This window comes from Thrips palmi, unplaced genomic scaffold, assembly GCF_012932325.1.
Source record: "Thrips palmi isolate BJ-2018 unplaced genomic scaffold, TpBJ-2018v1 HiC_scaffold_5, whole genome shotgun sequence".
NCBI lineage: Eukaryota > Metazoa > Arthropoda > Insecta > Thysanoptera > Thripidae > Thrips > Thrips palmi.
The window spans coordinates 14235972-14260486 of NW_023144632.1; the positions used below are offsets into that span (position 1 = coordinate 14235972).

Genomic DNA, 24515 nt, shown 5'->3' on the forward strand with positions numbered 1-24515 from the left:
TCCTCACCCTGAAAGCGGCAGACGGCGGCAGAGCAACAAGGCAGCTTTTGGGACCTGAACCCGTCTCTGGATCCGCCTTGGCTTCCAGCAGGGCCTCCTGCAGGGATTCAGCGGGGAGTGTCTCTGACTCGTCAGATTCGCTTGTCGCTTCACAGCGCTGCAGACTGCACTGCGAGCGAACGGAATCCGGACTACAGACCACGGAGTACGTACTTCAGGGCCCGCCGAGCGTCGAGGACGCCGAGGCCAACGCGAGCGGCCCCCTTATTATTCCTCTCTCTCTCCCTCTCTCTCTTTCTCTCTCTCTCTCTCTCTCTCTCTCTCTCTCTCTCTCTCTCTCTCTCTCTCTCTCCCCCCCCTCTCCCCACCGCGACTCGGCGCTGCGGGAACACAAGGGCCGCCAGACAGTCTCTGGATCCTCTCTAATCGAAAATAATGATTGCCGTCACTGTAATCAATCTCGGCGCCACACCCCGCCCGCCCCGCCCCGCCCCGCCAGACGTCACGTGATACTGCTCCCCGCCGCGTTTCCATGGTGGAGTGGGAGAGGGTGCGAGGCCCGGTGCTGCACCACCACCACGACCACCACCACGACCACCACCACGACGACGACGACGCGCGGGGCTCGGCGGGGCCGCACCATAATCACCCGGTGGACGCCGTTCTCGGGCCTCGGCCTTCGGGCCTTCGCAAAATCACTCCGCGATCTGTTCGGCGCCGTCGGGGCGTCAGCGCTGCAGCGGCCCGGAAGACATTAGCGCCGGGGGAATCGATTTAGGAGACGACGCTCGTCGCCGCCCCGGCGCCCCGCTCCTCGCAGCCTATCTAATAACCGTGATGAAGCGGGGCATTTTGAAATGAGCCAGCAGACAGGTGGCGTGTACGTACACGCCCAGAGAACATGATCTCAATTTCCTGAGTTCGCGATTCAGGTACTAAATAACAAAATTCTTCGATCAAGAAAGTTATACTCTAGGCCGAAGAACGTGTGACTTAAATTCCTAACGAGGAAGGAAGGATTTTGTTCACAACAAATCAAGAAGTAACTGTTTTTCTGGGTGCAGAAGCGCTGGCCGCGTGCTCAAAAACAATTTCCTCCAGTCTTTTCTTGAAACCAGGAGCTGAGGCCACGGGCATGCATCTTTGGGAAATGACATTTTCTTCACAGGAGTGGAAGGACGGGGTCGCGAGCAGCATACGCTTGAGAGCCCCTGAACTAACGTCAGCGAGCTCACTGAATCCATGCTATCCTGTCTTGTCTTGTTATCCTCGATTCTTTCGGAGAAGCGTCACATAAAAAGAAGCTTACCTCCGGCAGATAAACTGAGCGACATTTCACGATTCAAAGTCAGAATTTCAACAGACGGGTCTGTCGACCGCTGTTTCTTTGCGGTTTGCACACCTGCTAATCAGCCCCTACCACTGCAAGGGCGCGGAAGGTCTGACAAGCCCTCATCAAAAACGCCCCTCCTCCCTCCCCTCCCTCCCACACACACACACACACACACCGTCACAAAGTCGTGCTCGCATACACACACCTATACACACCTATACATCCCCTTCCCCTCTCTCTCACACACACACAGCATCGACATCGACCCTCACCGCTTCGGCCCGAGGGACGGACGACGCGCGGGCGGCGCGGGCGGCGCGGCCGACCGGACACGACTGCCAGTCATTATTCGGCGGACGTGGCGAATATGAGACGACACGCGTCGAGGGGTCCTATTCAAAAGGCCCTGCCTTACCGTTTGCGGATGAAAAGATCTCAACTGGATGGTGTTGTCATTCACACCAACTTAGAGGAAAGATGAAAGAAACCATTTGTCCGTGTAGAGATATGATATGTTCGGTCCCAAATGACTTGGCGAAATCCACTTAAGCGAAATCCCTTATCTTAAAGATAAGATTCTTCATACGGAAACGACCAGCTGAACGACGGAAACGGTCAGATAAGGTGTTCTGAACAGACACCTCGGGGTCCCATCCGAGCTTGAGGCCGCCGGTGACTTCCACGCCCTTGCCACGCCCTTGCAACGCCCCACCGCGCCACCGGCCTGCAGACCAACTGACTTAGTGCTCACATCGCTGAATGCATTTTGAGGAAGCCACACGAAACTCAAACTGTTTGTCTATAATCAAATTTGCATTTTCGCACTAAAGATTAAATGGTTTCAGAAGGTGTGTCTAAATTTTCTGGTCCAAAAGTTTAGTCTCTGGCACCATTTCTGTGAGTGCGGCGGGCCGGCGGCGTGTCCGGTCTGTCTGCGCCGCGCCGTGTGCATTTTGAATGAGTCCCATTAGTCGGGTGTCGCTGCGTTGAGGCTGGCCCGGCTGGACCAGGGGGGACCAGGGGGGACCAGGGGGCGCGACGCTGTCCACTGCCTCCCCCCGCCCCGCCCCGCCCCGCCCTCGCGGCGCCGGCTTCAAATGGGCCTACAACGCCATGAGGGCCAGACACGGGCCAGACGACGGCGCGGCGGGGTGCGATGGGGTGCAGTGGGGTGGGGCGGGGTGGGGCGGGGGGCAGCGAGGCAGGGTGGGGCGGGGGACGGCGAGGCGGGGTGGGGCGGGGCGCGGCGGGCGCAAAGTGCACACAGCCCGCCCTGGCCCGCAGCTCATTAGAGGCCGGCGGCGACGCATCCGGTGGCGGGCGCGGCGCGGCACGGCACGGCATGGCGCAGCACTGCAGTTCGGGCGCCGTTCGGCGGGCCGCTTCCGAACAACGCGCTCTGTCTCGCTCGCCTAGCACGGTCCAGGCACGGCCCATGAGTGCAAGAGAGCACACTCCGAATAAGCCCGCAGGCTAGCCAGGCTAGCCAGGGTAGCCAGGCGAGCCACCCCTTCCACAATCCGGTCGATACACTTACAGCGATGCGACGGACGGACTCGACGGCCAGGTGCGCGACCATCCGCCGAGCCATCCGCCGAGCCATCCGCCGTGATCCCGTCGCTCTGTCTCTCTCGCACCTATACGGGACGCCCATGAGTGCGGGAGAGAGAGAGCTCCCACTCTGAATCAATCACCCTCCAGCCCCCTCTCACCCTCCATTCATCGCCCTTTGGCCCTCCGAGTCCTTGAGTTGTCCCTGACGGAGCCCTCCGTTCCGGGGCGAGGTGGCGCCGCCGTTGCTGCCGATGCTACCGTGGCTACACTGTGACGCGCTGTGACGCAGTCTGACAGGCACGAGGCACACGATTGGGAACGAACACGATGCGAAATAACAACCAACTTGAGGCGGCGTGACCGCCAGGGCCCACCATGGCCTGCAGGGCGCGCTGTCCAAGAAAAGGGATTGACCGCATCGCGTCCAGCCAATCAGGGGTGCCAACGGCCAGCAGGCGCTTTCTGATCCCGAGAGTCGTTTCCGTCATCCATCTCACTCGCACCTATGTATACCGGACGCCCCGAATACCAGAGCAACAGAAGGACGAAGACGACTGCCAGACTGGCGGCCGCCGCCGTCCAGAGCGCCACTCCTCCCCCTCGGTGTGCGGGGCGGCAGACGCGCGGCAGACGGCGGCGAGCTCCGCAGCTCCGCAGCTCCGCCAGGCTGCCAGACCCGGCCAGGCCGGCGCGGCTTGGGCGCACTCAGGGCCGTCTCTTTACACAAGGTCCATTGGGTATTGACTCGGAATTTACATACCCCGGCTTGGGCCGGGAGGCGGGGGGGTCTCCACGCGGCATAATGAATGCGGGGGCAAAACCAGAGGAGGACGGAAACCGAAAAAAGTGGCGCCGCGGTTGTGGGGCACGAACAGAGCCGGGGATCGAGGATCGGGGAGTGAGGGAGTTCGGGGCGGAGCAGCAATCAGGGCGACGCGACGCGACGCGATGGCGCACTTGCATTTAAGGACCCGCGGGCCTTGTGGCAGACTTATGGCACCGAGGTCGACGGACGAGGCGGCGCGGCGGGGCTGGGCGCGGCGGGGCGCGGCACGGGGGCAAACCGCCGCCCTCCACGCCCAGCCCGCGGAGCGCGGAGAGCGAGCCCCGGGGGAAGGTGCGCAATTGGCTCGCCTCAGCCTCGCTTTATTTCCATTTTTATGAGGTAGAAATATATCCCAAATTGTATATCGCCTGAGTGGCGTGGCAAGCCTGGCCTGGCCGCCGGGCCGGGCGAGGACCTACGCGTTCGAGTTCGGATGGCAGTCACAGCCTCGCGACGCAGGGCAACCCAGGGCACCGCTACCGCCACGCTGGACCTCGAGCAGGACACCGGCAGAGAGACTCCCGGCAAATCCTCCTCTTTAGGCGAACGTCACGCCCCCGTCGCCGCCCCTCTCTTTCTTTCTCTCTCTCGGAATCAGTCTACAGGCTCGCTTATTTTGATGAAACAACAAACACTAAACCGGGTGACGCAGGCTGAAATGATACGACAAACCATTCTCGAATACAGCAGTACGTAGTTCTCAAGGCTTACGTAATACGTAATAGACTATTCTAGTCGTGGCTGAGTGAAGAACAAGAAGAATCACAAAAGACGCCATTTAGGGCATTCAAAGTGATTATATTTGATGAAATATGTTGCATTTACTCGAAAATATTTGAATTAACTTCCACCAAGCAAGGGGACTTAAACATTTGAAGTAAAAGTGCAAAAAAGTACACTTTTGTGATTCTTCTTGTTCTTCACTCGGCCACGACTAGAATAGTCTATTGGATAGTGATACCTAACGTCACTATAAAATACACTTATCTTAGATGCTGGAGTGAAGTATAGCCTCTCTGAAGAAATCTGACGACCGGGTGAGCGCTTATAATGGTGACATGAAGGGTAATTATGGTGCCGTTATGCCGGTAGCCTCAAAAGTATCCCAAACCACACGCGGTACACTGAGAGTCCCAATGTTAACAAACGAATACTCCCCAACAAACGGACGATTTGGAAACAGTCGTCTAATCACAACTGCTCACTATACAATAAACAATTCGCGTCTTGCTGCCGCCTGTCCTAACGAAAACATGCGGCCATTTTAAAACTGCGAATATCTGGTACGACCAGCCGCACGCTGCTTCACTCGACTGCCATTAACGGCAGAGGATGTCGAATTCGTTGACCTTCTTTTGTTTTCCTCTCTGTTCGACTCACCACACCACCAAAATCAAACCCGGGCTGCTACGACCGCTTTCTTTTCTACCAATCGTTCGGCGAACTTTATCCTTTCAACTTGTGAAAAATAAAACTGGGTGTAACTCTTCCTGTTACGCTGCCGGCCGCGGCGCGCGGCGCGCCTCGGACCGGACTCGAAACTCGAAGCGGCCGCGCGCTGCCACAGCTTCGGCCGGCCGCCGCCAGGTGGCGACAGCAGCGCGGCCGCGGCGTCGCTCCGCCTCGGAAGGCGAAACGGCGGAGAAACGCCAAATTGAAGGCGCGACGCGGACGGCCCGGCGACGCGTAAACAAGCAACGGGTTCCGGGGCGCCGTGGCGACGCCGTGGCGACGACGACCCGTCCGCGGCGACTCAGGCCGGCCGCTGGAAGCCTCGCTCGCGGTGGCGACCGCGCGTACTCCACGGCGGCATATATACCGCGGCCCGCTCGCAACCGACGAGGTCCGCGGCGTCGGGATTCTGAACAGCAGCAACATGTGCATGCAGCAGCAACAACAAGCAACAACAACAGCAGGTCCTTCGGGACACTGCGACCGCCAACAGGCACCAACCCTAGGTCCCGACGTGCACTTGACCTCACTTTTGGACCGCAGCGTCCGCAACGTGAGCGACTCGGGGCGCCGAGGTAGACGGGTCGGCCTGGCGTCGGCTTGGCGCGGCGGCTGCTGGCGTTGATTGCCTCGTCAACACCAAGGAGACCGAGGACCTCGCGACTCCCCGGGCGGGGTGAGCGCCGGGCACACTGGGTGGAAATTGAAATACACAGAAGGTGGGTTCGCTGCTAATCCGCAATCACACATTCGGGGGACGCGGCGCGACTGGGAGGGGAGGGGGGGGGGAGCATGCAATTCAAATTGGGTGGCGAGTGCTCTGCGGCCGGGGCGGGGCTGCCGCGGCGAGACAGGCGGGGACGACGGGACGGGACCGCAACGCCCAGCTCGCCGAGGTGACCTTGCCGTCCTTGCCTTTTGCGATGTCGCCGAGGCTGCCGGCGGCCCGGTGCACCGGAGGCGCACACGAAGCGCACGGCGCGGAGCCTCTCTGAGGGCGCGGAGGCGAGGAAGGGGTTGCGCGGCGCGGCCGGCCGGCTTATTGGGTTTGGGCGGTGGGGCCCGGGCCGCTCCGGCCGTCGGCCGCTCGGAGGATCAACCGTTTTGCCGGAGCAAATTGAAACGCCAGAGGCGGCTCCAGGCCACTGTGCGGGCGCTATGTACTTTATAAAGCCGTTCAGAGAAAAACGCAATTTCCCTCCGCGGAGGAACAGGCGGGGATGGCCTGAGATGGCCCGCCGACGCCCGCCGAGGAGGCGGGCAGGCAGACGAGCGGGCAGGCAGGCAGCGACGCGACCGTGGGCGTCCCGTCGCCCTGACGGCACAGCACGGCACCAGGACCGCGACACGGCGGGATAATAGGGTATTTCGGAGAAGGGCTGCTTCTGAAGTTGAGAGGAAATCAGGGAGGACGAAGTACGATGCGAAATGTGAAAGACCTGCGTCCCACCAGCCACAGACTAGCACCCGGCGGCCAGTCCAGACAGCAGGCTGGGGATGGGACGGAGGGGACAGGTGGAGCAGAATGTAGTTGGGACCACGTCAAGCCTGTCCCCGACCCTCCCCCAGTTTGTTCTGACGCGGATCACACAATGTAGTAGCGCGCCGCGGCGCCCCTCCAAGGTCTGCCCTTCAGCCGGCCCGGTCCGCCCTGCCTCACTCCACCCCACCGACGCCGAGGCCCGCGCTCGCGCCTCCACCCCCTCCCCCCGCGAGGCCCTGTCGCGATGCGAGGGCGGAGGGCGGCCTCAGCCTCCCGGCCTACGCGCCACGGCCTCAGTTGCTAACTTTTATCATACCTGTCTGTCCCTGTCCGTCCACGAGGTGTGGCCTCGGCAACACATCGCCAACACGTCGAGCCCGACACCTCTCCTGCCAGGGGATGATAGTGAGCTAGCCCTGGATCCCTCCGGATAGAGTCGAGCGAAAGCAACCCCTTTGCTCTGCTGGCTGTGCTATTCGTTGGAGCATTCCCTTTGTTTCATCTGTCTCCGCGCACAGCATGGAGCACGCGCGTCCTGTCGGGTACGGTGGGGCTGCGCGGTTCTGCGCGGGGCCCCGGGCCAATCCAACGGGTTATCGTGCTCCTCGACCCTCCCGGTCGCCCTAGCGCGCTGCTAGCGTGCTGCCAGCGTGCTTCTAGCGTGCGGCGAGGTCTCAGCGTGCCTCGCCCCGGTTCATTTAACATTCAGCACTCTGCTGAGGCGTCCCCCTCGGCAAACCCCTGCCGTGCACGGCGCGCCTGTTTTCCTGCCTCGTTAAGAGTTTCGCGTAAATAGGGATTGCTGCAGGAGAAATTAGAGTGCTGCCAAAGCGAAGGCGCCACGGCCTGAGACGAGTTGCGCTCGGGCTGCTGGAGCGGTGAGAGCCAAGGCGGTCAGAGCAGGTCGGGCCTGCCTGCTAGGGCTCACAGATTGTCGCAAGCAAACCTTCTCCGCAAAGGAGGCCCGCGTTTTGGGCGTGCGGATCATTGAACCGCGTGGGCAGGGCTTGCGCGGGGCTGCGAGGCTTTGCGGCGTGGCGTGGCGCGGGCAGGCGCCGCTACAGCATGGCTACAGATGTACTCGCGGCCCTAATGTGGGTTAACAAGCTTTTGCTCTCTGTCAAAGAGACTCTGCGGCCGGCGCAGCGGGGCGGGTGGGCGTGGGCGGGGTGAAGGGGCGTGGGCGGGGGGGGGAGGCCAGACGCCGAGCGGGGAGGGTGGGCACAACCCGACGGGCCTTTTCCGCCCTTCCCTCACCTGCCGTCATCGCCATCCTCAGTGGCGCGGATAAACAGATCAGAGTCGGAGCCCGAACCTACACCGTTGGCCGCCGTTGGCCGTGCCGGCCGCCGGGGTGATGCGCTCCCTCATCAAGTGACTCCTTGTTTTTCCCTCGTGTGGGGGCTTCATCCCTTCTGCCCCAGGGCCCGGAGGGCTGGCGGGGCTGGTGGGGCTGGTGGGGCTGGCGGGACTGGCGGGCAGGCGCGGTCACCGACCCCACCTGCGACGTCGCGCCGCGTCCGCGTCCCCCGCGCCGCGCTCGGCTCCCGCCCTCCCTTCCCGCCACATTATTACAAATAGACTCCACGTGACCCATTCCAGGAGCCAACTTGGGCCGGTCGGCGTCCGGCCGACGCGCGCCGCATCCTGGATATGCGGCCGCCAGCACTGTTGAGTTTGTGAACGGAAGTGTGAAGTTATGCGGCTCGCGGGTCGGCCGCCGCGCGCCTCGCCGCGGTCGGGTTGAAGGAGGCTCGAAAATATGAGTCGATCTATTTTGATGGCGCCGTTTGGATGCACTGGGAGGCGGGCCGCGCCCGGCCGCGCCCCACGGGAGAAAAGGCCGGGGGAAGGAGAGGGGGGGTAATGACCGTTGTTACCTAACTTTGATTGCTTCGCACAGGAAGGTAATTAATCGGTTTTTCTTGGCGGGTCCGCACCGCCGATGAAAAACGGGAATTCAGCCTGGCTGTGGCGCGGCGAGAGGAGCTGCACAGCGCACGGCTTCGGCCCACGCAGCAGCCCGCGGTCCGCCCTCAGCCCACGGCATGCCCACGCTCTCTCTGGACGCCCGACGGCACGACGTGGATGTCACCTGGCGACCTGGCGACCTGGCGACACTGCCGACCCGCCGATGAGACGCGACAGTCGGGCAGCCGAGAGCGACTCCAGACTCGGCTCTGCCCCACTCGAGTCCGTCTGTCGATAAGCTCCAACCTTGTTGCTTTGCTGGAGAGACTCTCTCCTGCTTTCCGCGGCTCGCACTTTGAACCGCCGTCGCCGCCGGGGGCTGCTGAACAGAGCAGATCCTCGCTAGGCACTCCCTCGTGAGGCGGCTCACCGAGGCACGGCTAGTTTTTAACACTCCCGCGGTTGTGGGTACGCAGGCAGGTCCCCGTCCGCGGCCAGCGCCCAGGGCTCAGGGCGCAGGGCTCAGGGCGCGGTTCGCCGTAAAAGTAGCGCGCTCCATAAAACACGCCGCGCTGCAGCGCGGGAGCCGAGGCTGGAGTCTTCTTACCTTCGCCTCTCCAAATAGCACCTCATTTCGGGCGTTTCCCACGCAGGGCGTAACTCAGCGTCCTCTCCCAGCCCTCCGCGGGCCTCGGCGCCTCGGCATGCGCACCACTTTGGGCTTGGCCCGTGCATTCGTGCAGCCCGCCACGCCCCGCCACGCCCCGCCACACCACGCCCCGCCACGCCACGCCCCGCCACGCCACGCCACGCCCCGCCACGCCCCGCCACGCCACGCCCCGCCACACCACGCCCCGCCACGCCCCGCCACGCCCCGCCACGCCCCGCCACGCCCCGCCACGCCCCGCCACACCACGCCACGCCACGCCACGCCACGCCACGCCCCGCCACGCCCCGCCACGCCCCGCCACACCACGCTGCGCCCCCACCTGGCCAGACTATAATAGGTACCCGTCGGAGGGTGCTCGCCGGGGCCGCGCCGCACTATTAAATTTAAGGAGGTTGCTAAAAATGCAAAGCTCTAATCCAGTTTTATTCCGAGAGCAGCAGCACCGAATAATGCAGCCGCCTCTGCCCTCTGCCGGCCCCGGGAACCCGGGGCAAGCCTCTCACTCCTCACTCCCTCCCTGTGAGGCGCGTCCGGCCGGACACGGAACGAAGACGTTGACGGAAGACGAACCCAGCCGATTATTGAAACCAGGAATTTTACCTGCCATCAGGTGATTTACTTAAAACGCATTAAGTGAATTTACTTGATCACAATCTTGGTTCAAGAAACGGCTTCTCTGTGCGCAGAAGACGGAGGGGTGCGCGACGCAAGGCGCCACGTCCGCAACACCGGCGAGTGAGGCGTGACCGCGCGGGCGGCGTGGGCCGGGCGAGCGGCCGGGCAGCGTGCAGCGCCAAACTCAACTTTAAGGGGGGACATCACTCCAAAATGATCAAAAATTGCAACTTTTTTTTATCAGTTTATATTATAGACCATTCCTTTCTGCGTCGAATGATGAAAACCGCATTCCGGAATTCAAAAAATTGCAGTTTTAGTACGTTGTGCGCCGCAAACATGCATAGGGGAAAAGCCCAGTTTCCCCAACTTTGATCGCGTTTTTCTCGGAACATGAAATTGCAAACGGTTGCAGGCCTCTAGGGCGCAGTTTTTGAGCTACAGCGGGGAGATTTAGCATGGAAGCTCCTATGACATGCCGCTATGGTGGGTAGCAAAATAATTTGCATTGGTCAATTTTTATTATTTTTTTAACGTTTAAAATTAAACAATTTTGACTAAAAAAATTGAACAATATTTTTTGGTATGTAACAAACCCAACTTAAAATGATTTTTGAAATGTGATTGAGGTACCCACCATAGCCAGACATCTCAGGAAGGCTGTCACCAAATTTCAATGTTCTAGGTCAAACCGTTTGGCGTCCAGCGCTGCAACAGTGCGAAATGGTCTAACCTAACACGCAAAAATGTGTTTTCAACGAAAGCGCTGTACTGCGCTGGCGGATTGACTTTGTGTTGTTTTATACTTAATCTGTTAAAATATGAACAATTTTTCTCTTTCCGTTTGGTTTTTATGACGTTTTTACAAAAGCACTGTTTTTGGAGTGATGTCCCCCCTTAATCTGCGGAGCGTATTCCGTTAAGGGCCCCACGCGCGCAGCTCGCGCCCCGCGCCCCGCGCCCCCCGCCCCGCGCCCCGCGCCCCGCGCCCCGCGCCCCGCGCCCCGCGCCCCGCGCCCCGCGCCCCGCGCCCGCCCCGCGCCCCGCGCCCCGCCCCCGCCCCGCGCCCCGCGCCCCGCGCCCCGCGCCCCGCGCCCCGCACACTCGCTCCGCCGAGAGGTGAGGTGAAAACTTGCTTCCCCGCCTCCTCCCACCTCCACCCCTCGAAACTTCGCAGACAGGACCGCAGAAACCGACTTACCATTTTCGCCCTGGCCGGCGCGGCCCGCGTGCGTCGGCCTCGGCCACGCCACGGCCTCGGCCACGGCCCACGCCCGCCCACGCCACTGTGGAGGCGAGTCGCTGCCGCAGCCGTGCCGCAGCACCGCGTCGTGGCTCACGCCGACCACGGCATGCTCGGCGACCGCGGCACGGCGGCCTCGGCCTCACGGCATCCTCGGCGCGGTGACAGCCTTCCCCACACCAAGACGGGCTTCATGGCAAGGCTCGGCAGGGCACGTGGGCGGCGCGGGGAGAGACAGCGGGGACACGGCGCGTTGTTACGGTCAGTTTGCTTGAGATTTTCCTCTTTCGCCCGTTTTTCCTGTTTCGACCGTTTTTCCTGTTTGGCCATTTTTTTCTGTTCAACCAGATTTCCTCCTTTCACGTCGCAGACCGCGTACCAGGAAGGCAACGCTGAATTTCGAGAATCTGGAGCTTCAAACGCGTCAAGAGTTTTGGCCGCCCCCGGGAGCAGGCAAAGTAGTTCATGATATCATGATACGGGAACCCCCGAACTACTTTGCCGCCTACTCGCGGTCCGCCCGTTGTGAGGGCCGAGGCAGCCGAGCCTAGCGGAGCAAAATGGGATGGAGTGCAAATGACTCCGAAAACGCATCGCCACGGTAAGAAGCACCATAACCCGCCTGGTCCGCGGTAGGGGTTGCAGCACCCGGACGACGGGGTGAGGGCGGGGTGAGGCGGGGGGGCAGACAGGGCCATTTAGCCGACTACAAACCAGTCTGCAGACCGTCCGCCGCGGCCCGCATCGCCAGAGCACCCCGCCGCAGCGCTGCGACCCCGTCTCGACACCCCTCCTCCAGCCCCCCGCGCCCCCTGTCCCGGAGTGGCGCGGCGCTCTGGCTGGCGGGGCGGGGGGGAGGCGGGGCGGGGGGCTCGGCGGGCGCGACGGAGCGAAGCGAGACTGGGGTGGGGCAGTGGGGCCAGCGCAAAATGAGTATTAAAACGGAGTGAACCCGCACCGCCAGACAAACGGCCTCCCCCCTCCACCACCACGCACCGCGCGTTTGGGCGAAATGCTCTAATGTGATTGCTGGGAGCGTGTACGCTTCACGCCCCACACCTCGCGGCCGGCGCACGCTTGGACGCACGCACACCCACGCACGCACGCCCCGAGCAGTGTTTGCCAAAGCCGCGAAAAGAAATTACGCGCGCCACACCGGGCAGGATTACCAACTCCGTCGTGGGATTAGTTCCAACAGTGCCGTCCCCCACGACCCGCCACGCCCTCGCGTCGGCGGGGCGCCCTGCATTGCCCTGCTTCTCGTCCAAGGCCCGCGCCGCACCGCGCGGCCCTCGCGGCCCTGCCTCGGGACACTCCGAGGCGCTCCGAGGCGCGCTGCAAAAATACGGTCTCGGCGCCGACGCGGCCTCTGCGCCGCCGACCTCGGTGCCGACCTCGGTGCCGGCCTCGGTGCCCACCCCAGTCGCTGGCTGTGCTGCTGCAGTCCCTCCCCGTCCCAGGGCCGCGGCCCCGTCCCCGTTTTCTTGCCCCTCTGGCTTTTGCACCAGAACAATCCTGCGGACTGCTTCACCATTTCAGCGCCGGCAGGCAGGCAGGCAGGCAGGCAGGCAGGCAGGCAGGCAGGCAGCGGAAGGGCCGCGCGGAGGGGAATCGAGTGATAAATCAATCGGGTGTATGGAGTAATTTATGCCAGGGCACAGGGCGGGATTACGGGACAGGCCGTGCCGTGCTGGCGGTGCTGGCGGTGCTGGCTGTGCCGCGGTGGAGTGGCGTGGCAGTCTCGCAGCGGTCAGCAAGCCAACGTCGCTGTCGCTGTCACGTTCCGCGGCCTCAGGAGGAGAAAAGTCTCGAACGGGAAGCGATGTGGAAAACCGATACAGTTACTAACTGCTCCGAGCACCCTTTCCCCAGGGGCGGCGGGGCGCGTCGCGCGCTGCGTAATCCTGCCGACGACCCGGGCCAGCCCCCGCCAACCCCAGCCAGCCCCAGCCAGCCCCAGCCAGCCCCAGCCCCCAGGCTCCAGACAGGTTTAATTTTACAAGAGTCGCGCATCTCCACCTCGGGGCTCGGCTCGGCTCGGCTCGGCTCCGCACGGCTCGGCTCGGCTCGGCTCGGCTCGGCTCGGCTCGGCGCGGCGACTGCAGTAGTGGCGGGTGGCGGCTAGGCCTTGATAAACACGGTGGAGCGCGCGGCGGTGCGGCGGTGCGGCGGTGCGGCGGTGTCTAGCCGGTCCGGGGGGGTGGGGTGGGTGGGGTGGGGTGGGGGGGTGGGGTGGGGTGGGGTGGGGTGGGGTGGGTGGGGTGGGGGGGGGTGGGGGTTGGAGGGGGCCGCCAGACAGCCCTTGACACGGCGCGCCGGCGCTCCGCCAGCCTCCCCCGCACCGCCCGCCGAGGGGCGATGATAGCCAAGTGGATGGCACTGAACACCTGCCTCGCGGACTGCGGACTACGGTACACCGAAATAATTCTCAGTAATCAACAAAGGTATCTCTGGGAAAAAAATATTTTAAATGAAGGACGGTTTTTCGTAATTTACGAAGATCCTTTGCAGATCCACTGCTATAAAACGTTTACGTACAAAATTACGTAGAATCTTCGTTGATTTACGAATTAAGCAATTGGGTTTTTTTTTTCAGAGCTAGCTTTGCAAATTCCCAATTTATTTCTTTGTGAGCCACCGGCGGCGGGCCCATCGATGCTTCGATACGACAGGCGAACCCAAGGGCGGACCCCTCCACTGGCTAGCCATGGCGGCGTACCTCGGCCTGACTTGCGAAGCTCGATGCCGGAAATTTCCCTCCGTTATCATACTCCTCAGCACCCCATGCAGGACCGGCCGCCGCTCCCCACCGCACCGCTGGCCAAGGCCGCCCTCCATGCCTCCTTTCACGCATTCAATCGGCAGCCAGCTCTCACGACTAGGGATCCCTAGTCGTGTGCCAGCTCGGCCGGGCACGGCGCGCCTATTTCCAGACGGCTTTGACTGGGCTGCGTCCGGGACGACCCCTCGGCCTCTCGGCCTTCGGACCACCCGGCGCACTGTACTGACCACCCAGCCTACAGCCTTCCCACGGCTAAAACTAAAGCGTAGTTCTACGCTTCACTCAAGCGTAGAACTACGCTTTAAGACCGTAGGTGTAACGCTTCATTCAAGCGTAGAACTGCGCTTCAAGACTTTACGCCCTTAGCGTACAACTACGCTTCAAGGCAGTTCCCTCATGCATTTAGATAGGAGGAAAGGCGTGCCTGAGCTCTTGAACGCTTCAAGAAGAACGCACAGACTGTACGCTCAAGGCGTGATACTACCCCATAGTTTTACCAGTGTAGGCCCCAGCCTGCAGCCTTACAGCCCTACAGCCCACAGCCTACAACCCACAGCCTCCAGCCAGCCCTCCAGCCGCCGCGCCGCCCACGACGTTTGTCAAAGACGAATAAATGGCATTATTAAATGGCTGTGGCTGCTGCCCGTCGGAGTGAAGCCCTTTCATCGCGCCCCTCGAGCCCCCCGCCCCGCCCTCCCCGCGGAGGCCACGGAGACGCGCCGCCGCGAGAAAGGTCTCGGGAAAGTAATCCACTGCCGCGCTGCCGGCGCGCCTCATCATGGAAGTGCACCGCGCCGCGCCGCGCCGCGCCGCGTCGTCGGAGTGTCGGTGTGCCGGAGTCTGCACAGCCATCCCGAGAGTCGTCTCTGTGTCTCTCTCGCACGCATGGGGCCTTCCGTATGGACGCAAGCGAGGCTCAGAATGCGAGTCGTCAGGGAGCGGCCTAGACGGCAGCGTCACGGAGAGGCCGGCGGAAAGGACACAGCGAATAACCACGCGAGCGGCCATCCAATCCCCCGTCTCCCCTGTCTCACTCGATGATTGCAGCCAAAGTGCATCAGCAAGTCGGACCTGCGAGTCAGAGCCGAAGGTGTGGGCTGGTGTCGCGGGCGGCGGGGGCAGGACGCAGAGGTGCCGAACGCGGGGATCGGCAGTGAGGCACTTATCTCATGCCGTGGACGAGCGAATTGTTCCGAGTGGCGCTTTGCGTTCCCGGGAGGGCTATCGGCTCTACTTGCTTTTCGGCCACTCCATGCTGGGAGTATGCACGGCCATGAACGGCCAAGAACGGCCTCGGTCATGGCAGCAGACTGATTCCGAGAGTCGTTTTCGTCATCTGTCTGTCTCGCACCTATGGGATGCTCCATGACGGCGAGAGACAGGGCGACCAAAATGACAATCGGAATCAGTCTGCTGGCCAGGGCGTCAGAGTGGATCCAGACAGACCCACCCGCAACGGCGGGACGGAAAAGCAACGAGAACTCGCGAGGGGGCGAGAGGGGACGAGGGCGAGAGGGGGACCAGAGACAGGGGGAAAAAGGGCCGGAAGGGGAAGGGGGGCGGAAGGGGGGCCTAGGGCCGGTCGATACGCCGCACCCCGCCACGCCACGCCCCGGGGACCAGCACACCCCGCCGCGCCACGCCACGCCCCGCGGCGCCGCGCCACGCCCTGCAAGCCCTGTGCTGGCAGGCTAGACCCTAGCTGTCTAGACCTGGGCGAGACGGGCCCGCTGCGCCAGGCCATGGCCAGGCGATTCCAGGGGAGGGGGTGGGGGCGCTCACATGGGGCAGGGTGGGGGTGCGAGGGGGAGCGCCCCGAGCAGCAACAGGACTAACGAGCGGCCAAAGAAAAAGATGCAAGCCGCCTTCCCGGCCGGCCCGGGGCCCTGGGGCGTGGGGAGCCAGCGCAGCGCGCAGCCACTCGGCCGAGGCGGCGGCGCGGCCTCGCGTGCCCCTCCCCGCAGTCCCACAGCCCCGCCATGGAGGCCCCGCACTCCGCAGCACAGCTCAGAGTCCGGCCGGCAAAGTCCGGCCTCATGCTTTAGGACACTGGGCACTCCCGTCAACTCGACCCAGACAAAAGGACTCCCGAAGGCAGCCCGAAGGCAGCCCGAAGGCAGCCCGAAGGCAGCCCGAAGGCAGCCCGAAGGCAGCCCGAAGGCAGCCCGAAGGCAGCCCGAAGGCAGCCCGAAGGCAGCCCGAAGGCAGCCCGAAGGCAGCCCGAAGGCAGCAGACGGACGTCGCGTTGCGTCGCATCGAGTCGACGTGCCGTTTAGTTGGACGTCCGTGACACTTGGTGCCCGGGGCACTTGGCACGGACAAGGTCCCTGCCTGGCTGTCTGCCTGGCTGTCTTCCTGGCTGTCTGCCTGGTTATCTGCCTGCCTGTCTGCCTGCCTGTCAGTCTGCCTGGGTGGCGAGGCCGCGGGCTCTCTTCCGCTGACGGGCCGCAGACATGTCGATGTGACTTTTACCTGTGTACCGTAGGACCCGTGGTTTACGGGTGCCCGCACCCACTCGGGTTGGAACCGGGCCCGGAATCCTTAGAGGGTTTCCTGTGTACCACTCGAAGAAAACCCTTGGTAAATGCGAAAAGATTATCTCCCTAGAATGCTAGTGCAATTTCCTTTTGCATTATGGGAGATTTCGTCCTAAGACAACTAGAGTGGCCAAGCAGTCGAGTCCACGCCCGTGCATATCTGCTCCATGACGGCCACCCGCCGCGTCCCGCCACCACCACCCGCCCAGTGTGAGAGACAGCGAGAGAGCGAGAGACAGTAGCGACAGTGGTCAAATGTGAAACAAACTACTGCCGGCGGCAGCGCGGCGACGCAGCCAGCCATGCCGGGTTACATACACGGTCGGGGTCGCCATGCCTCGCCATGGCCGCCAGAGCGCCAGCGCGACATAGCGCGCCACAGCAGCCGCTGGGGTGACTGCGAGGGCTGCCTGAGCTGCCTCGGTGGAGGCGGGGAGCGAGGGGCGGGTGAAACTGTCACGTGGCTCCTGGGTATTGGAATCTGTTTGAATTACAAGCAATACTGCAGCGCGGAGCAGCGGAGCCGGAGCCCAGCGCAGGGCGGAGGGGCGGGAGGGGCAGAGGGCGAGCGAGTGGTATGTGCAGGCCAGGGCCGCGGGGGAGGGGAGGGGGAGGGGGTGCGCTCTTGCATGACATAGTGCTGTATCGCCCGGTCCAAGTCAATCCCGTCCCTCGGCGACCCCTTTCTCCTCGCCGTCCTCGGCTCCCTCGCCGCCCAGGAAACACGGCCAAGAAAACACGCTCGCCCGCCCCAGCCCTCCCGACCGCCCCGACCGCCCCGAGCACGGAGCGGCAGGGGCACGACGACGACGAGACGACGACGAGACGACGAGGCTGCGTGGGGGACAGAAAGACGCCAAGACACATCCCACGCATCACGGCCAGTCACCCCTGACAAACTGAGGGCCAGGTCAACTCGGGGGTAACTCGGGGGTAACTCAGGGGTAACTCGGGGGTAACTCGGGGGTAACTCAAGGGGAAGTCGGGGGGAAGTCGGGGGGATCTCGGGGGGAAGTCGGGGGGAACTCGGGGGGAAGTCGGGGGGAACTCAGGGGCAAGTCGGGGGGAACTCGGGGGGAACTCGGGGGGAACTCGGGGGGAACTCGGGGGGAACTCGGGGGCAAGTCGGGGGGAACTCAGGGGTAACTCGGGGGCAAGTCGGGGGGAACTTGATCGACTCGCCCAAAGACTAGAAATACGCTCCAAACTAGCACCGTTGCCTTTGTCTCGTTGCCCCGATTCTAAAAGTGCCCCTACTTAACCCTCTAGCTCAGCGGTTCCCAACCTTGGGGTCGCGACCCCAAATGGGGTCGCGAAAAAATTTTGAGGGGTCGCGGCGAGGTGGCTGGGGTCACCTGGGGTCGCGGTGGTTTCCCGGCTGGCCCACACGCCGAGCACTGGCTGCTTAAATGCCGCAAAGTTGATCAAAACGGTCACAAATGTGTGTAAAAGATCGTGTTTTGGGTCGACTTTAAGCATCCACTGCTTCTGATCCGAGGCGGTAAATCGCCCTCCCTCAACGGGCAATTGGTCTTTGGACCTTCCTTTTGCATGCCTTTGTTACGGAGTGCGATTATCTGCCTTAGTTTGGGAGCAGTTTTGCCGCAAAGTTGATCAAAACGGTCACAAATGTCTGAAAAATCGTGTTTTGGGGCGACTTTAAGCATCCACTGCGTCTGATCCGAGGCGGTAAATCGTCCTCCGTCAACGGGCAATTGGTCTTTAGACCTTCCTTTAGCATGCCTTTGTTACGGAGTGCGATTATTTGCCTTAGTTTGGGAGCAGTTTTGCCACAAAGTTGATCAAAACACGATTTTTCAGACATTTGTGACCGTTTTGATCAACTTTGCGGCAAAACTGCTCCCAAACTAAGGCAGATAATCGCACTCCGTAACAAAGGCATGCTAAAGAAAGGTCTAAAGACCAATTGCCCGTTGACGGAGGACGATTTACCGCCTCGGATCAGACGCAGTGGATGCTTAAAGTCGGCCCAAAACACGATTTTTCACAGACATTTGTGACTGTTTAGACCAACTTTGCGGCAGTACTGCTTCCAAACTGAGGCAGATAATTGCACTCCGTAACAAAGGCATGCAAAAGGAAGGTCCAAAGACCAATTGCCCGTTGAGGGAGGGCGATTTACCGCCTCGGATCAGAAGCAGTGGATGCTTAAAGTCGACCCAAAACACGATCTTTTACACACATTTGTGACCGTTTTGATCAACTTTGCGGCATTTAAGCAGCCAGTGCTCGGCGTGTGGGCCAGCCGGGAAACCACCGCGACCCCAGGCGACCCCAGCCACCTCGCCGCGACCCCTCAAAATTTTTTCGCGACCCCATTTGGGGTCGCGACCCCCAGGTTGGGAACCGCTGAGCTCTAGAGGGGCAAGTAGGGGCACTTTTAGAATCGGGGCAACGAGACAAAGGCAACGGTGCTAGTTTGGAGCGTATTTCTAGTGTTTGGGCGAGTCGATCAAGTTCCCCCCGACTTGCCCCCGAGTTACCCCTGAGTTCCCCCCGACTTGCCCCCGAGTTCCCCCCGAGTTCCCCCCGAGTTCCCCCCGACTTGCCCCTGAGTTCCCCCCGACTTCCCCCGAGTTCCCCCCGATTTCCCCCCCGAGTTCCCCCCGACTTCCCCCCGACTTCCCCTTGAGTTACCCCCGAGTTACCCCTGAGTTACCCCCGAGTTACCCCCGAGTTGACCTGGCCCTCAGTTTGTCAGGGGCACGGCTTTACGGGGAGCACCGGGGCGGGAGCTCGAACACGTGGGGACGTCGGCCTCGACCGCGGCCTCGACCGCGGCCTCGGAGGGCTTCGGAAGCGACCATGACGAAGGCTGGTACAGCAAGCGGCCGTTCGGCGCGAGAGGGCGGGGTGGGCTTACGGCGAACGCCAGAAGTTTGGGCGTTCAATCCCCTGGAGTATGACTGCAAGCAAGTTGAAACGTTAGGAGGGCAGGTCTGAGACGGAGGTCGAAGGGGGAGGGGAGGGGAGGGGAGCTCGGTGGCAGGGACCGGGGCACTGGAGGGAGACTGGGGAGGGAATTGCTTACGAGATGAGGCGGCGGCAGAAGAGAGGCATCCTAATTTTTTGGCCGGCACGGCGCTCTACCGCCGCCGCGCGACCGCCCCGTGCAGGGATTACCCTTCCCACGCGCCAGGCCGGCGACGGCGACCTTGGCCACGCCTTTCCTCGGTGCGTCGCGGTGCGTCGCGGTGTCGCGCGACGGACGGGTCGGCCAGACTAGTTTCTTTTGGTCTTGTTTTTTTCCCTTGGACCTTTTTGGGCGGGCGGCCCCGTCTTTTGCTCCGCGACTCCACTCAGGCGTGCGACGGCGGCCCCTCTCCCCAGGGCCGCTGCCCGCCCCCGCCCCACCCCCCGCGGCCCCCGCGGCCCCGGCGTCCCGGCGTCCAATCCTGCCGCCGCGCCTGGCCGCGCCCCGGGATGACCCCAACTTGCCAGCAGGGCGAGGGGTGGGACGGAGTCAAGTTTAATGTGGAATCATGTTTCGCACATAATCTTGACCAGACTACCGGGCGCCCCCCGCCTATGGGATTGGGAGTGGTGGGGGAAAGGGTAGGGGGTTGGGGAGGCTCTCCAAAGTTGGCCCCCGCCTCACGGCCGCCGCCCCTCGCACCGCGTGGGACCGCGAGGGACCGCGAGGCTGCGGGGCAATCTGCGGCACATCCACTCCCTGCGCGACGAGGCCGGACGGCCGACGGCACTCGGCCGCACTCGAAAAAAAAATTTGTGATGCCGGTATTCGAACACCGCACTGTACAAATGCGATCGAACGTCTCTAACATTTGCACAGTGCGGTGTTCGAATACCGGCATCTCAAAATATTTTTTTTCGATTTCCTCTCTTTTGTGGAACGGTTCGAGGCCATCAGAGCGGAGCCGCGTAGAACAGTCCCACACGTCGGGGGTTCGATTCCTAACAAACATTAACATTTAATTTTACTGCCTCGCCCAGTGTGGTTGAAAACCGTGACTTCAGCCTACAAACTGCATGTGCCGTGGTGGTCTAGGGAGTAGAGGCGTCGCTTCTCCGTGCTGAGGTCGGCGGTTCGACTCCCCAAACTTCTTGTGAAATTTTGACCGGGTCGGTCCATTCCTGTCGCGTCAAGAGCCCGCCTCACGCCGCTCCATTCGTCATGGGCCGTGGTGGGCGAGCGGCAAAAGTCGTGCGGTCCCGGCAGTAGGGTCCTGGGATCGACTCCCATCATGTCATTACATTTTTCGACTGGCTTCCTTCCACTGCAACTCAAACCCGTCGTCCAACACGACGCCAGACGTACAAGCTTGATAGCGTAGTGGTCAGAGTCACATTCACCTGGCCACTCCGCTGGGGTGTCAAAAAGCAACTGCGCTTCGGCGGGTTGGCCTCGGCACTGGAGCGACGGAGTATTCGATCCGTCAATCCAGCCACCCGTAATTGGTCGCGGGTGGGTCCTCCTTGATTCGTCGGGAGGAGATGATAAGTCCTTTGAAGCTGGCCCTTAAACAAGCTGTATATTTGGTAGAGAGCGCCGGACAGCGGGTGTACATTTGGTACAGACCACCCCGCGAAAAGCAAAGGCTCTCAAGGCAGAGAGAGACTGTCAAACCCGCCCTTCAAGCCCGGCCCATATACAGACGAGAACCCCTGGGGTCGCCGCCTGTAAAGCACCGGTTCCCCCGATCCACCGAAGTTGCAGGCGGCCCTCCGACCTGTGTGCGGAGGTGGGAGAAGGGCCCCCCTTTTTTCTTCTTTTTTTTTCGATTTTTGTATCCGGGGGGGGGGGATGCATTGCGCCTAGGCTTTTTGTATCCCCCTCCGGCCGGCCGAGGGGATACTCCTCGCCTAGGTTCTTTGCATTCGCGTGGCACCTAGGCGAATTGTACCCCTGGGTACATTGAACCTAGTCGTCATGTACCCCAGGGTACTATGGCCCTAGGCGTTGTGTACCCGGGGGTACTCTGCGCCGACGGGTACAGTTCGCCGCCTACACCACCCCAGCCGCCGTGCCGCCGTGCACCGACGACCGTCGCGGCACCGCGCGGCACCGCGCGGCACGCCAGGAGGTGCAGCCCGGCGCAGGGTTGACGCAAGTGTTCCTACATCGTGATGCAAATTGTCGCGAGGCTCCCTGCGGGCATGCCCTGCAGGGGAGGGGTCCCGCCGTCCCGACCGACCCGGCGACGACGACCCCCGACCCCCGACCCCCGACCCCCGGCCCGGGCGGCAGCGGCAGGGCGCGGCTAGACTGCTCCATGCGTTAGCGGGGCCGGCGCAGCGAGCTCGCAGCGAGCAGGGAGGCAGACCGTAACATTCAAATTACGGCAAGTACGATTCATCACGGCCGCGTGGCGTGGCGGGGCGGCGAACAGGGTGGGGCGGGGCGTGGCAGGGCGTGGCGTGGTGGGGCAGGGCGGGGCGGGGCGGGGCGGGGCGGGGCAGAGCAACATGGGGGTTCGCTGTACCGCGGTACGAGCTCGGCGGGACCCTCATGCACTTTGTCAGCTGGTAATTAAATACCTGGCTCAGCGGCATTCGGGGTCGGTTCGGCGCGCGGCAAGGTGGTACGGCGGAGGCTGCGGCCCGCCCCACCGCGCCGCCCCACCGCGCCGCCCCTCCGTACCCTCCGTGCAACGACCCCGCCTGGCCTGCCCGAAACAACACATTCGTCCGAAACAAAAACAGATAGACGCAACGACCAGCGCCGTGGAAAAGGGGGAGCGGCGGCGCGCAAGGTTTTACGACTCGTTACCGAAGAGTACGGACGAGAACTGAAAAGTACCGAAGAGTCCGAAGAGAGCGGAAGAGTGTACCGACGAGTACCGACGAGTACCGAAGAGTACCGAAAAGTCCAGGAGCACCGAAGAAGAGACTACGGAAACTCGGAGAGTCGCAGCAAAATGCGATAAAACGGACACCAGCTGCTCCGAGGCCTCCGAGGCTGCTCCCCCTGGTTAACGTCATTACCGACGTCATCATCGGGGCATAACGAAATTCGGCGCGCTTTCAGGGAACTGGCGATTTTCGATATGAGCGATCATACTGAGAAGCTGCTCCCCATCCCGGCCATCATATTTCTCATTATTCCGCCTCTGGCGGGGAGGCCGGGATACTGGCTCACTTGATTCAATTACAGGCTACTCCCCATCTCTCTCCCACTCATCTCCGACGACAATGACCGCCAGTCTTTGTTTCGGGCGCGAAACCGAAGGCCCCGAAGGCACCGGGCGGCCGACAGGCGGGGCTGGCGTCCAGACCGGAGGGAAGCCCCCGACGGACAACACCACGCTCTCGTCCGGTGTGCCTGCCTCACGCCGCGCTCGCCGCTCACGCCGTCACTCTGCCAGTCCGCGCGGCGCCACGCGGCGCCCTCGGCCGCCTCGGCCGTCCGCGGGGCCGTCCGCGCCCGAGGCCACGCCGGCCCCTCGCGTTGCTCGCGCTCATCGAGATGGTCGTGCTGCTCCTGGCCCTCGTGCTGCTCGTGCTGCTGCTCTTCGCGGTGGTCGCGCTACTCGTATTCAGCGTGTAGCACTCGTCATACTCATACTATTTGTTGTCCTCGTGTTCGTGGTGCTCCTCGTGCCTCCTCGTGCTGCTCGTGCCTCTGGTACTAGTGATCCTGGTGTACCTCGTGCTCGTCGTGGTGCTGGTGCCGGTCGTGTTCCTCACGTTGTTCGTGTTCGTCGCGCTGCCCTTGCTCGCCTTGCTCGCCGTGCTCTCCTCCTGCTCGTCCTGCTGCTCAAAGTGCTTTTCCTGCTCTTCTTGATCCTGGTGCTTCCTCGTGGTCCTCGTGCTCCTCGTGCACCTCGTGCTCCACTCCCGACCGGCCGAACGCGCGCACTTCCACGGGAGCATCGGAGGACGCAGCCAGGTTGGTATTTCCTGAATAGACTTTGCCATCCAACATTTTGCGATTTGGAGTGTGTTCAGGAACTCGCCAACAGGACGTGTTTCCGGCGAGTGATTGACATCTGTGCCACTCGCCACCCAGCCGGCGCGCCGCGGGACCCCAGCCTCCCACGAGGCGAAGCAACTGCCGAATCATTCTCAACCCCCAAGTGAGGTGAGATACACAGCGTCAGAGAATCACCTCGAGTGATAATTTGTTGCAATTGCATTATGATAAGCATTCAGCAGCTTGCAGAAAATTTGACTAACTCATCTTTTTTTTTCCCGCAATTTTGCGAACAATAAGTTAACTAATGAAAACGAACAAGCAGTTTGCAACGGACAAACTCTGCAAATGGCAACTTCAAAATAAAATCCTGCAAGTTTGCAAATCGGCATCTTGGCTAGAATTTAAGTGTGTAGACAGCTCAGCCGCGCCCGAGGCCGCGCCACAGGCCTCCACGCCTCTGTGGCCTCTGTGGGTCGGAGCAGTTCGGAAGATCAAGATAAGTTTGGCGATTTTCTCAATGCTTTGCAATTTTCGACCCCTAAATCAGATGTGTGGGACGCGATTTCAAAGTGTTGAGAAAGTTGTCGAGCGTCCGGCGACCGACAAACAGCTGAGCCACGACATGGCGCGCCGCCTCGGGGGCCAGCTGCCAGCGCTCCCAAATGGCCTGTGGTGTTGACGCGTAAAACGGTCATTGTGTCGCGCTGGTAAAGTCGGGTAAAGGTCTGTTCATCTTTTCATCGTATGAAGACTGTCCCTCCGCGTGTCCTCGGCAAACACTGCTGCTGACTTTCCCCCTAACAGCATGAAACGACGTGACAGTGTTCTTGCCACAGGCGCTGTAGTCCAGTGATTGGCCCCGAAGCCAAGCTGCCGTCCGGGCAGCGGCGCAGCACCGCGGCAAAGGCAGCCCCAAAGCCGTCGACTCCTCGACGGGCAGTCGCAGAGCCGCGCGTCACACTCAGAAAGGTTGGTGGTTTTCGTTAAGCTCTACAGTGCCCCGCCCTAAAACAAATGTGTGCGACACCATTTAATACTGTTTCTCTACAGGTGTTTCAGACGCACGCAAAAAATACAAATCAGCTAGATTCTTTGCATCGTAATTTATCGCCACCAGGGCATCCAGCGCGTCCGCTTGTTTATCTGGGTCTCTCGTCTCGGGTGCCGGGTTCCGGATACCCGGTCCGCGGCCGGGTCACCGTGTTCTGTCC

At 61.9% G+C, this 24515-nt stretch overlaps 1 long non-coding RNA gene across 1 annotated transcript; it reads left to right on the plus strand.

The window, feature by feature from the left end:
• The first annotated feature begins 23280 nt into the window (after positions 1 to 23280).
• On the plus strand, positions 23281 to 24515 carry LOC117650969. The gene is made up of 3 exons (XR_004588075.1): positions 23281 to 23469; positions 24141 to 24273; positions 24355 to 24515. It is a non-coding gene; the product is annotated as an uncharacterized LOC117650969 (long non-coding RNA).